The 12,100-nt window shown below is 38.2% G+C and overlaps 1 long non-coding RNA gene across 1 annotated transcript in view; it reads left to right on the top strand.

Annotated features, from left to right (window-relative positions):
• The window catches only part of LOC116653361, an 80,070-nt gene that overhangs the window by 6,563 nt on the left and 61,407 nt on the right, over positions 1-12,100 (top strand). Inside the window, exon 3 of the long non-coding RNA XR_004307003.1 lies at positions 97-158. This is a non-coding gene — a long non-coding RNA (uncharacterized LOC116653361). The remainder of the gene's footprint in view (positions 1-96; positions 159-12,100) is intronic.

Raw genomic sequence — 12,100 nt, 5'->3', positions numbered from 1 at the left:
TGTAGACATGCTCTCTGTAACCAAAGGAATCAAATGCAGTGTGTCTGCTTAACTACAAGATCTATGACTGGAATGTTATTCTGACATACATTTCAGGTCTTCACTGGGATATGAAGTTATAACCTGTCAGACAAATTGGAAGTCAGCAAGCTCTGAAGGTAAGTGGAAATATATTTAATGAAATAAGTGATAGAATTTGTTAGCATATCAGTACAATAATTTAGAAGCATTGCAATGGGATGAGGGAAAAAAAAATCAACAACCTGACATGCCATAACAGAGAGACCCTAGCAGGGATCACATAAAACAACTGAAGAACAAATGTAAGTGACTGGAGAGATCAGCAGTAGGGAGAGAAGCTTGTACTGAATTTAGGAGTTTGGCTAGGAGTATGAGTAATATTCAGAAAGACCTTTATCCACTAATGGAACTGACAGAAGCTGACAATTACAACAATTGTAATGAACCTATCTTATCTATTTCAAGACACCTTGTATAAAGAATTTTGTGAGATAGAAAAAAAAAAGATTTTTCTTTGGTTGGTTAAAATATCATAACTTCAAGGGATTCCCTTTTTCAGTCTGCATGGAATATACACAAAAGCACCATAATTGCAGAACATTTAAATAGGTCATTTAAAATAGATCCTACAAAGTGAGAGGGAAAAAAAAGTTCACCCTACTTTAAAGTCATTCTTTAACAAAAAAGAAAGAGGATTACTTTTCTATTATCTTCCATGCTTTAGAACACCAAGAAAGCCTGTAGATTTACTTTAGAAAGCCTGTAGATTTACTTTATATGGCTGCTTTGCTTTAAGATTAACCCAAATGTAATGTCTTCTTGGTGTTTACAGATGCCAAGAGATCTAAGACATCTCATTTTCTCCCTTTTCAGTTCGTTCTGAATATATGCGATATTGACTTCATGACTTTTCTTACCCAATACCGTGCTATTTCTTCTATCTCCAAGATCATTGTCCTTAACCGTATTTACTGAAAGAAGCTTTTGTTGAGGTTTCAATGGATATCACTATAACACAGTTTTCCTTATCAGCATTCCCATTTGTAACTGTGGTTTTAATTGAGATCCATAAACAAAGGGCTAAGTCCAAGTGTAACACATCTTCAACTGAAGCCAATGACATCACACACAGTTTTGTTTACAATGAGAATTTCTGATGCTTTTCTATTTTAGCCAAAAGTTCCATAGTGTAATGACTGTTTTGTATATAAATTTCCATTCTCTATGCAAATCAGGATTTGCTCTTACTATAAGTATGTAAAGCAGTAAACTAATAGCATAAAATGCTTTTCAAGTGCTGTTTCCCTCCTAAAGTCATAGCTTGTTAGTTTTGATAGGTACATAATGAAATATAATAGAATCTGAAATGTCTTTATCTGTTTCTTTTTACCCTTTAAAAACTGATGTGCAGTTGGTAAGTCAATATAGATACATTCATGCAATGGTCCAGGTTTCTGCGGAAGTTACTAGTGAGTGGGAGTGAAGCTGTCCTTCAAGGTCCAAGTTGGCATCTAATTTTTGGCGAGTTGCTTACCAGCATTTATAACATTTCTTTACCCACACCAATGTCTATTTGGACATTAAAAAGTGTCATAGAAGTCAACCTACAAAACAAGAAAAGCAAATCAATTCTGAATGCTCAATTCTATTGTTATCCAATTTTTGGAAGTATACTTATCTTTTCTGCATTATTGTTCTGCTTAGCATAGAGCTAACATCTCGCTGACATCTTCTGTTCATGTTTTTGTTCATATATTTGTTTTCTAAATTGTGGAAGAAGACTGTCTCAATTCTAAAGATTTACTGAATAGATGTTAAAATATAGACATTCTTCGAATCTACCAAACCTCGTATAATCATCGTAATTAAGAATCAGTATTCTCAAAATGCATCATAGAGACTAACAGCTGAATTTAGTGGCCTTTGTTCTGTCAACAATCAGCTTTGGATTTCTTTCAGATGATGTGACATCTCTATCAAATGAAAAATCCCTGTGCAACATTTAATCATTTTGTTGTATTTCCCCAGTGGGCTGTTGTTTTGTTTTTTTTTAAATATTTTTAATTAAAAGAGGTATATCTAAAAGAAACATTATTTTCAGCAATACTTAACGCTAAGCAGAGCTGCTATCCCTAAGGTAGAGAAGTCAGATATGAAGTATAAGAGAACAGAGTAGGCAAATCTACTCCAGAACAATTATCCTGCAGCTTTTACACTATGGTGGCATCTCTGGGCAGTTCTTTGATAAATACTGTCACAGATAATGTTCTCAGATCTTTTTCCTAGATGGAAGCAGAACACAGCTAGCATGTATGAATGGAAAACTGAACCTTTTGATGGCTTTGAACATTTTACAAACTTTCTGCATCTGAAAAGAAAGCAAATGAGCAAACATAGATTGGAACAAGCAAGCAAACCAAATCAGAAAACACATGCATATCTTTCACGGAATTCCTCCTGCAATGTTAATATTTGAAATTTATCTAAAACGTGTAGCTGAAATTTAAAATTTCAGTAGCAGAAATTTAAAATTTAGAAAAGATTTTCACTCACTGTGGCTATAAATATTACCAATGGTGCAGTACTCATCTGATAAAGTTAATTATAGCACATTTTATAATTTAAACTCTTGCTGATTTTCAGAAAGAAAAATTGCACAACAGGGCTTGAGCCCATTATTTTTATTAAATGAGGTGCAAGAAACCTCTTGATGTAATGAACTGTGGAACACAGACTGATCTGTGTGTATCTCTAGTCACCTTTTATTCAGGTGTGTAATTTCATTCAAAGTAATGAGAACTAGTTATATTTTTCCTTACCTTAATTTCTTTTTCTTTTGTATCAGTAAACCTTGGGTATGGTTGCATAATCTGATCATGGATTTTAGTTCTCGAATTCCTGACTTTAGTTTAAGCCAGAGTTCCCTTTACAGGGCTGCCTTTATACTGGTCTCTCTGATTAGAAAATCACATCCCTTTTCTTTGAGAACTGCTTTGAAGATTTCAAGTGACAAATAACAGGGACCTTAATCCTCTGTTTTTACGAACAATTTATAAATCAGAACCATACAAACACACTTGCAGTGAGAGAGTGTGGCCTATGGTTTGAAGAACACGATGGTTCACTGCATCTCTCTGAAGTACTTGGAGCTCACATTTCTTAGATTTCAATTCAGCGGCTCTCTGGTGTTCATTCTGGTCTGCTTTTCTGAGGAGCAAGCCAGCAAACAGATGCACAGACCAACACTTGATAAGACCATTTGTTAAGTAACATTCTCATCTCCATTACAATTTTGCAGCTTCCTATCATTATGTCTAGGTTAATCAAAGACAATTATAGAGTCCCAGTGAAGCTGCCAGACGTCTATTAGGATGCACAGAGGAAGCCTGTATTAATATACACAAAGGCTAGTGTTGCATCCTTTGAAATCATTATTTTCACTGCAATGAGGAACAGCAAAATCAAGTATTAAGAAAGAGCAAGCAATGATTTCTTTAGTGAGTTAATGTTTGCATAATGACTCCTTAGATTTTTCACAATGCAGAAAATAGCCTGTCCCTGTATCTATGATATAGCATACCAGCATTCTGGAAAACACCTTGAAGGGCTGCACTTGGGTCCGAAGCACGGTGGGTATCTGCATATCACCACACTGGTGTTGCCCCAAGTCTCTCCCCATGACCTAAATTAGGCAGTGAGCCAACAGAAAATTGATTTGTATGCAGCTGGCATGTGCAAATATGCAGTCCAAGTGCAAAGCACTCAGGTGGGTAGGAGGTGATGGGGAAGAGAAGAACGTTTTGCTCCTCGTATAGACAGAGCTGTTCCAGTTTTGCATCTGCTACCTCATCTCTTAACCTGACAGTTGAACACCATGAAAGAAGAACCAAACCTGCACTCTTAGTTCTGAGAAAACAAAAGCCCTTTCTGTGCTTCCTGATAGCTGGGGTTGCTCCCCTGGGGCATGTAGGCCCAGCCAACACAGATTCATGGCTCCAGTTTGTACCTTACTATGCCTTAAGTTCCTCTTGATGTCAAGAAGTAATTAACGCTGGCAACTCATTTCCCATTCCTCTTCTAGCTCCACTTTAAATCATTATCACCTTCCTGTTTTTTGTTTGTTTCTTTACTTTTAAAGAGTAGAAGAGACAAACTCTATGCACAAGAATAAGTTTGAAATAAAAAAGCTCGCTGATGATATTGGAGTCTGTAATATTGCTGAACACAAGTTCAGCTAATGCAAAGCTGTGCTATTTGTAAACACCTTCCTATCTATGAGAAATGAACCAGAACATTCCAGGCTGCTGAGCACCAAGTGAAGGAGCGTTATTTGCAGGTGCTTTATCCTGTCACCTCTGAGAAATGGAGGAGTTATACTGAAATGAATGCAAATCTTTGTTCTTTCCAGCTGAAGGGCCTCAGAAATGCTCTAAATTTGGTAGCTATTAGGCCAGTGCCACCGTTTCCTGCCTTCCAGAGATACTGGAGCTTGTGGTCTAGAAAATCTCTGGTGGTGAAACTGTGCATGTGGATCACTTAAAAAAATTGGAGTCAATAAGTGAGCATGCTGGTGTCACATTTTGTGTGGTGGAATCTGCCCTCTCCAACCATTCCCATTTGTTTTCTAGGCTTCCGACTCCTCACAACAGCACATACTGCACACTTCCTGCCGGGCCATTCCGCTGACATTGAGGCAGTGCTCAAAGGCAATTGGACTCAAACTCTGAACGAGTCAGAGATCACAGACTGATCATAAAGCCTTGTTAAGAGTCTTAGAACGCACTAAGCTGCCTGTGTAGTTACACAAAGACTAAAGGCATTAACAACCTCTTTGACTCCTCAAAGTATCTCTTTTGAAAATATGCATTCACTACTTTGGAAAATATTACCATTTAATTTGTGCATTAATTCATGTGAATAAATATGCACTGTCTACACTGCAGTCTTTGCTCCTGCTCTCTCATGTAATAGCAATTGGACCGAATCCATAATTTGTTTCCTCAAGGAAAGGGAATCAATTAATTTGGCAAAAAGTGTTTTCTTCTGTTTCACTTGGCTATTTATTTTCATTGTTTCTTCTACCTAACTGAGGAATACTTAAAACATCAATATTTTCTAAAGATGTTTTTTATGTACTGTGTATTACATTTCATCAATTCTGAATCTGGAAGAAGGTAACTGCATTTCAATGTATCCGTCACCTGAGTTACCAAAACAAAAGACTTATCTGCTAGGATAGCTAACATTACCTCTAAGCTCTTCCACAGGGTAAAAAAATCATGAGCTTTTCAAATATAGTTAATTAGGTAGAAACCTGTAGAAGGCAGCAATGAAATTAAAATAAGAGCTTGGCTTAATATATTTGAAAGTCCAAACATTAATATATAATTGGGTGGAGCTTTGAATTATACTGAAAATATGTTCCAGAACTAGCTTCTTATTATTCAGCAAGCAATCAATTTGCAATATTTAACAAATCAGGCGTTTGATGAATAATTGTTGATGGATCTTGTCAGATCTTGTCTGTTTCAGTGCTTTTCATGGAAATGTATCAGAGAAGCAAGACACAGCATATGTCTGGAGGTTCCACAAACTTTCAAATGGTTCAGATCCATGAGAGTTTTGAAATCCACCATGGAACTATTAATATTGTCTGTTATACAGAATTAGTTCATAACAAGTCTGGAGAAACCAGAAATCTGCACAATAACTCCTTGGTGCTGCTGGATGGAACCATTATAAGGGCTATGTGTTTGATTTAAGGGTAGATGTTGGCCCTAATTCTTTCAGTTAATATGTAAATATGCAACTCAAACAATACAACCCACATGATGTAGATGAAATTAGAATCTCCCCCTATTAATAAGAGAGAAAAGCTACTATTTGCAATTCAGTCTATCTGTAATGTTTCATTCATGAACACAATTACTCACAGTGTATTTTTCAAGTGTACAGCCCTCAGATAATATTTACGGCTTGGTAACTTCTTGTGATCCATCTGATAAGAATCTTCTTATCTTCCATTTGCTCAGATCTTGCAGATCATCCTAGTCAAGATTTAGACTCTAGAGAATAACCTGGCCATGTCACTGATTGATGGCTCTGCATCTTATCTTCTTTGAACTGCAGGGACCTTCTGCAAATAAATAGTCCAGGTAGAGCTGGAAACTGTGGAATTAAGGCAGCATGGCTGAGACTCCATGTTGGAAGGTGAGCAGGAAAAGGGAGGAGTACGAAGCCTGTTACAAACAGCTGTGCTGTGGTCTAGCCACGAACAGCTGGGGAAAACAGATTTCAGTGAAGTCGTTTTTAAGCAGTAGTCAGCTGTTTCTAGATACCTAAACCAAGCTTCCTTCAGCCTTGCAGATCTTGCTGTGAGTTATAAACTCATCTGTGAAAGAGCTCTGAAACCTGACATGGGGACTTCGGTTTCTATGGGTTTCTTGAACCCAAACCCTTGTATTTACTATGGAAGAGAAGAACATAAAAATCATTCCACCCTTCCAGTAAGAATATAGAACTCTCAGAGACTAGTGTGGCAAGGCTATTCTTGCCACCAGCTGAGTCAAGAGCTGGCTTGAGTGTGGATGAACACAGATTTTCTTTCTTCAGTAAATTAGCCGAATGTTTTGCCACAAAAAGTCATGTAAAAGGCATAAAACAAAAAGCTGCATGGCACTTCTCCAGCTGTCACTTATCATCTCTTTAAATTAGGAATAATGCATGTGGATCATGTTAGTAAGTCAAACTGCTCTACTGGGTTCACACTGCATTCTGTTTTGCAACCAGATGAATTTGTTGAAAGTTTTATTAAGAAACTGAAAAATTCAGTGAGATAAACTGCAGTGCCCTTATTTCTCACAAGACAGTTTGTTATCCCTCACACAACAACAGTTTAAGTCAAAAGAAGACCAGATGACTTTCTTGTACCTACTTGGCGCATCTCAGAGTGCAGTTAGACAGCAATATTGGGCCTGTAGGCATGTGTGCACAAACACAAAGGTGTGCACATGCATACACACACACTCACAGACAGGCATGCACAGGGCAATTAAAGCTTTTAGCATGGATCCATCACTCTGGTTTACCATATAGGAACACACTGTTGTATTAGCACAACTGGCAGAGGTGCAAAACAACAGAAGTGAGTTATGATAAACTGCAATGCTTAAATGAGTTCCAAGACAATGTGTTTCTGAAATGGAAAAATTAAGATGCTTCTTGGGCCATGGTCTGACAGAGCAGCCTCCCAGCTACAAAAAACAGATCAAAGAAACTGCAGCCACAAGATACAAAGTGCTATTCCCACTCTGCATAGCATTCCCACTTTGCTGGTTCAAGTTGCAATGTAGTTCAATGACGTTTCTGTTAGACTAGACTTCATGCTGACTGCTCAGGCACTTACCTCTTTAGCTTTATGCTCTATCAGATGTTGCCACAGCCAGTAGGAACTCAGAATAAAAATTCAGAGCCATCATAACCCCTTTATCATATGCTGTAATTTATCAAGACTACATAGAACTCTACGTGTACAACTGATTTGCAGTGATTTTGTACTTTGTGGTATAACCACAAAAAAATCTAAGCAGAAGATCAAATTTCAGAAATTCATTGAAAATAGCCTAGAGTTAGAGTGAATGGAGAAATGTGTGTGTGATCTACAGACAGTGTACTGAATGGTATGGTATGGTATGGTATGGTATGGTATGGTATGGTATGGCATGACATGGCATAGCACTGTACAGTATGCTATGGTAAGTCACTTTTTTTCTTTTATTTTTCTAATTTAGGAACAGATTGCAGAGAAACGTGCCTTAAATTTGTTAGTGGCTATTAATAGCCAGACGTTACAATTTTGTCTATTCCAAAATTGGAATAAAACATAAGCTACAGGAATGTTCTTAAACATTTGGACTTTCTAAATATAAGTTGTGACTGATCTTTACTGGCATCCAAAATATTAACCCCATGTTATAAAAATGGTACATTTTCCACTATGGAAAACTATTCTCTATTAAGAAACCATCCAAATTTGTATCTATCACATATTATTCCCAGTAAAGTTTGAAATAATATGCTCCAGCAAAATGCATGCTATGGTTCTCAGGTTAGAGTACCTGCCCTCTGGAACACTTCCAGTATGGTTGCTGCTGTGGATAAGAGTGGAGAAGTATCAAAGTACATTCATCTTGCTATTCTGGGTGAATTTGTATGCTGGTAGTGATTTCACCCAAACCAGTGGAGAAGAGCCAAGTCAGTTTTATTTTAAGCACAGGTTGTCTGTATCCACAAGATGGCACTCTCTTTGCCACTTCTGTGCTAGACAGGACAGGCTACAGACTGGCTACAGATGAAATACAACAGGAAAAAAATGAATCCAGCCATAGAATACTGGGGAAAAAAAGAAAAGAAAAAAAAAGAAAAAGGAAAAAAAAAAGTTTATCTTCATTCTTAATTTATTCAGAGGAAAAGTACCTGCTCATCATTTTTATAGCTGTATATTTAGTCTGTGTCAAGATCACCTTATAAAACACTAAAATGGATTTTTCCCTTCAATGTCAATGTAGATAAATCTACATATCCATGTTTTGCACATAGCTGAGGGCATTGTTCATTGGGAACAATTGCCATATAAAGCCACAAATGTTATGGGCTTCCTTAGAAATCACTGAAATTTCACAAATGTTTCAGCCTAGCTGGCAACTTGCACAGCTTACTAACAATCAGGCAGCTGCATGTCATACTATTTCGGGCAATGATAAAAGCATTTTAGGAGTTGTTCTTTATTTAATATAAGGTATTCAGAAAGCCTTCAAAGGAAGCTCAACAAAAGAAATATCATAAAATGACTAAAAGACCCTTGTGGCATCATGCCCTGGTTGAACTAAACACTGCAAAATTAAAACTTACAAGCACCTCTACAGTATTCATCTCTAAAGCAATAAAACAGTCTCTGATGGATCACGTTAACTGATCATCTATGTATAAACTTAATGTTTGCAACAAGAAAAAAGGACCTAATTAAAAAGTAGAGTTTAGTGACCCTCTATGATTAGTGAACAGGTGCAGTGCAGAAAACAACATCAGAGAGCAACAGTGGTGCCAGACACAGCAGGGGTAGCTCTGCATGCAACATGGAGAGGAGAGGGGTTATGCAACAGATGTTCCCAAGTGATTATACATGGCGAAAGATAATTGTTGCCGGCCAGGGTGAAGTGTCTCATAATGACCTTTGTTGAGGAAGGAATCTGATGTAGAGTCTCTCATGATATAGCCTGCAATCTCTAGGGTAGGAAAAAAGACCAGAGCCCCACCAGCATGACCATAGCAATGCAGGTCAGTCTGATGAGCTCAGCTGGATGTTGTTAGCTTTGTGATGAATGCTTGATGGCTGCTGACACAACACAGGCAGCAGCTGATGGACTGGAAGTGGGAGTTCCAGGGCAGCAGCTTTCAGAGGGACTGTAATGGGGAGACCCAAAAACAACAACTACATTCCTGCATGCCCAAACCCTTCTGTTGCTGACAGTAACATCTACCAAGGCATCTCTCCAGTCTTTGACACTGGAAAGAAGTCTAAGCAAAACATGATATATTTTGCCCTGCCTGTCACTGCTCACAGTTCAAAAAGGGTCTTTCTTTAAACAGAGCCATGGTAGGGTAATATCAATATCTGCAATATGACATGGAGGAGGCAAATGCATTGCAATGCTAAATATCCATGGAAGTTTTCCCAAATTTTCTTTTACTTTAATGTATTTTTGGTGTCTGTTTTTGGAGGTGACACAGGATACATAATGGAAAGGGAAGTAGATGTTAGATGCAGGTACAAAGAAAATGGAGACAAGTATTTTCTGGGAATCAAGATATACATTTCTCCTCAGTAGTTCCTAGACCTCTTTAAGTGAAGATGATTACAGCTAAAGAAGATTATGGGAGCAAGCAGAATAGTAATGTGGAAGGATTGACACAAGCGTGGGATACTGAAGCAAGAGCTGCCAAGCCTCTCATCAGATCACTGCACACAGACATGAGACAGGGACACTAGTGCAATAGTTTTAGGGGTAAGAGTTGTTTTTTGTGTTCTTTTCTTTTTTTTCTGTCATTGGTCTCCTATCAAGAGGTGTCAGAGCCCTGAGCAACTCTTGCTAGATAGTGCTAACATGGCACGATAGATAAGCAGGATGGTTTCTCACAGAGGGATTAAACAGTGGAAACTGGGGAGAAAATCACCGTTTAAGTGCTGCTGGTGTTATCTGAGTTACAGATGAGTTTGAATACACAACAAGCTCTGACAAAGAACCAGCAGTTTTCTCCCCATAGTGGGAGGGAGGCCTGGTCTGCTCACAGTGGTCCCTCTGTGGCAGGAGCAGCTGTGCTCAAGGAAGGCCCTGTGCAACAAATTAATCCAGTAAGTGAAAGCAGCAACATAAACATAAACTAGGTTATACAGCTTGCATACTTTTAATACACATCAACTTTCAGAACTGTTGTGCTGTAGTCTCTTTTTCTTATGATCGCTGCGTAGGAAGGAAGCCCACACATCTAACATCTTCAGTGGTACCTCAACCTTCCTTTGCATTGCTCCCCTCATATACTGAGGAAAAAACCTGACCTGACTAGCTCTGCCAAGGAACAACTATTCTCATGTACAGATTGAGAGCTGGGATCTAAAAGCATTTCAGCTTACATGTCCAGTTAGAAATATTGGAGTCAAAAGCCAAGGTTTCTTTCCAATAATTGTTCTGCTGTATGGTTTAAACTCCTACCAATCAAACATTGCAGTGACTGAAATTAGACACAAATAGCAGTTGTCTTCTATGGAAATTCTAGCCCCTCAAGACCTTTTTTTTCTCCCCGATTCTTGAATTATGACTTCTGGAGTACAGTCTCAAACTGAGCTCTGGTTTTGCTTGTTCCGAATGATATTTTTATCATTTCAGTCTTCTTTTTGTTTTCTCCTTGCTCTACAGAATTACTGCTGCAATTCTAGTGGACTGTCATAGGCATATACGTTGTTTGATATTTTAATTCTAATGAGGGTCTCAAAATTAGAACAAGCCCTTTATAGTGACAGTGAATGATGACTCACTGTATAAAAGAGTCTCCTAGACAGACAATTATTTAGGCATGTATTTCAGGGGATCATCCATTAGGTGTCTCAGAGGAAGAGATTATTTTTTTATCAACAGGGAAGACATGACAGTGAGTTAAATTACCTTGAAGGCAATTCTGACTCACGAGGGGTAATGGGAAGTGACTTGTGAGATACAAATATGCCATGGCTAAAAATGGCTTTTCTTGTTTAGTATGTGGCATTTGAAGCTTACTAATTGTCACGATTTTCTTTGGCATATAGCTATCTGAGAAAACCCACTAGGCTTAGCTTAGGGTTTGCTTCTTAAGCAATGAATTGTCTAAGCAGTGACTGTGTTCTGACACTGTCACCCCAGACCCAGCCTTGCAAAGAATTATGGTTGCAAACTCAGGAGAACTACATAGAACAACATGGTCCAGGCTGCAGACAGTGATGATTTCTATGGTGACTACAAACTCCGCTAGCAAAGCAGCCAAGGTAGCCCCTGGGTTTGTGTATACTCTTTCATTCATCCTGAAAGAAATCATCACAGGCTAGAGGAAATTCATGACACTTTTTAGGTGCTTGAAGATGGACTTCAAACTGTTGGCTTGAAAATTGTCGTCTGAGTGATACGACCATCGTGGTGACCTTATTACATTTAGATGATCTCATTATAATACTACCTGGGGGCTTTTCTCTTTATATGGAGTCAAACTTTATCTTCTATAGTAGCTCTTGTCACCACCCGCTGCAGTGGCACTCAGAGGGGCTTAGCCTGCAGGAATGCAGAAGGCTGCTTAGGGCTGACTATTTCTGGTATCTTGAGCTGGCTGGGTATACGAGACTGGGAAGAGGTACAAATGGACACAGCACAATGATTTCTGATACGAGCCAAACATTATACATCTTTCAAATGCCTTATGAAAGTTTCCTCTTCCCCTATGACAAAGGTGAAGTATTTTTCCAATGAACTTTTCTGAGTACTCCATCCAGCACTTC

Source organism: Coturnix japonica, chromosome 4 (genome assembly GCF_001577835.2).
Source record: "Coturnix japonica isolate 7356 chromosome 4, Coturnix japonica 2.1, whole genome shotgun sequence".
NCBI classification, from domain to species: domain Eukaryota; kingdom Metazoa; phylum Chordata; class Aves; order Galliformes; family Phasianidae; genus Coturnix; species Coturnix japonica.
The sequence above is the reverse complement of the archived record's forward strand: the minus strand, read 5'-3'. Positions and strand labels throughout refer to the sequence as shown.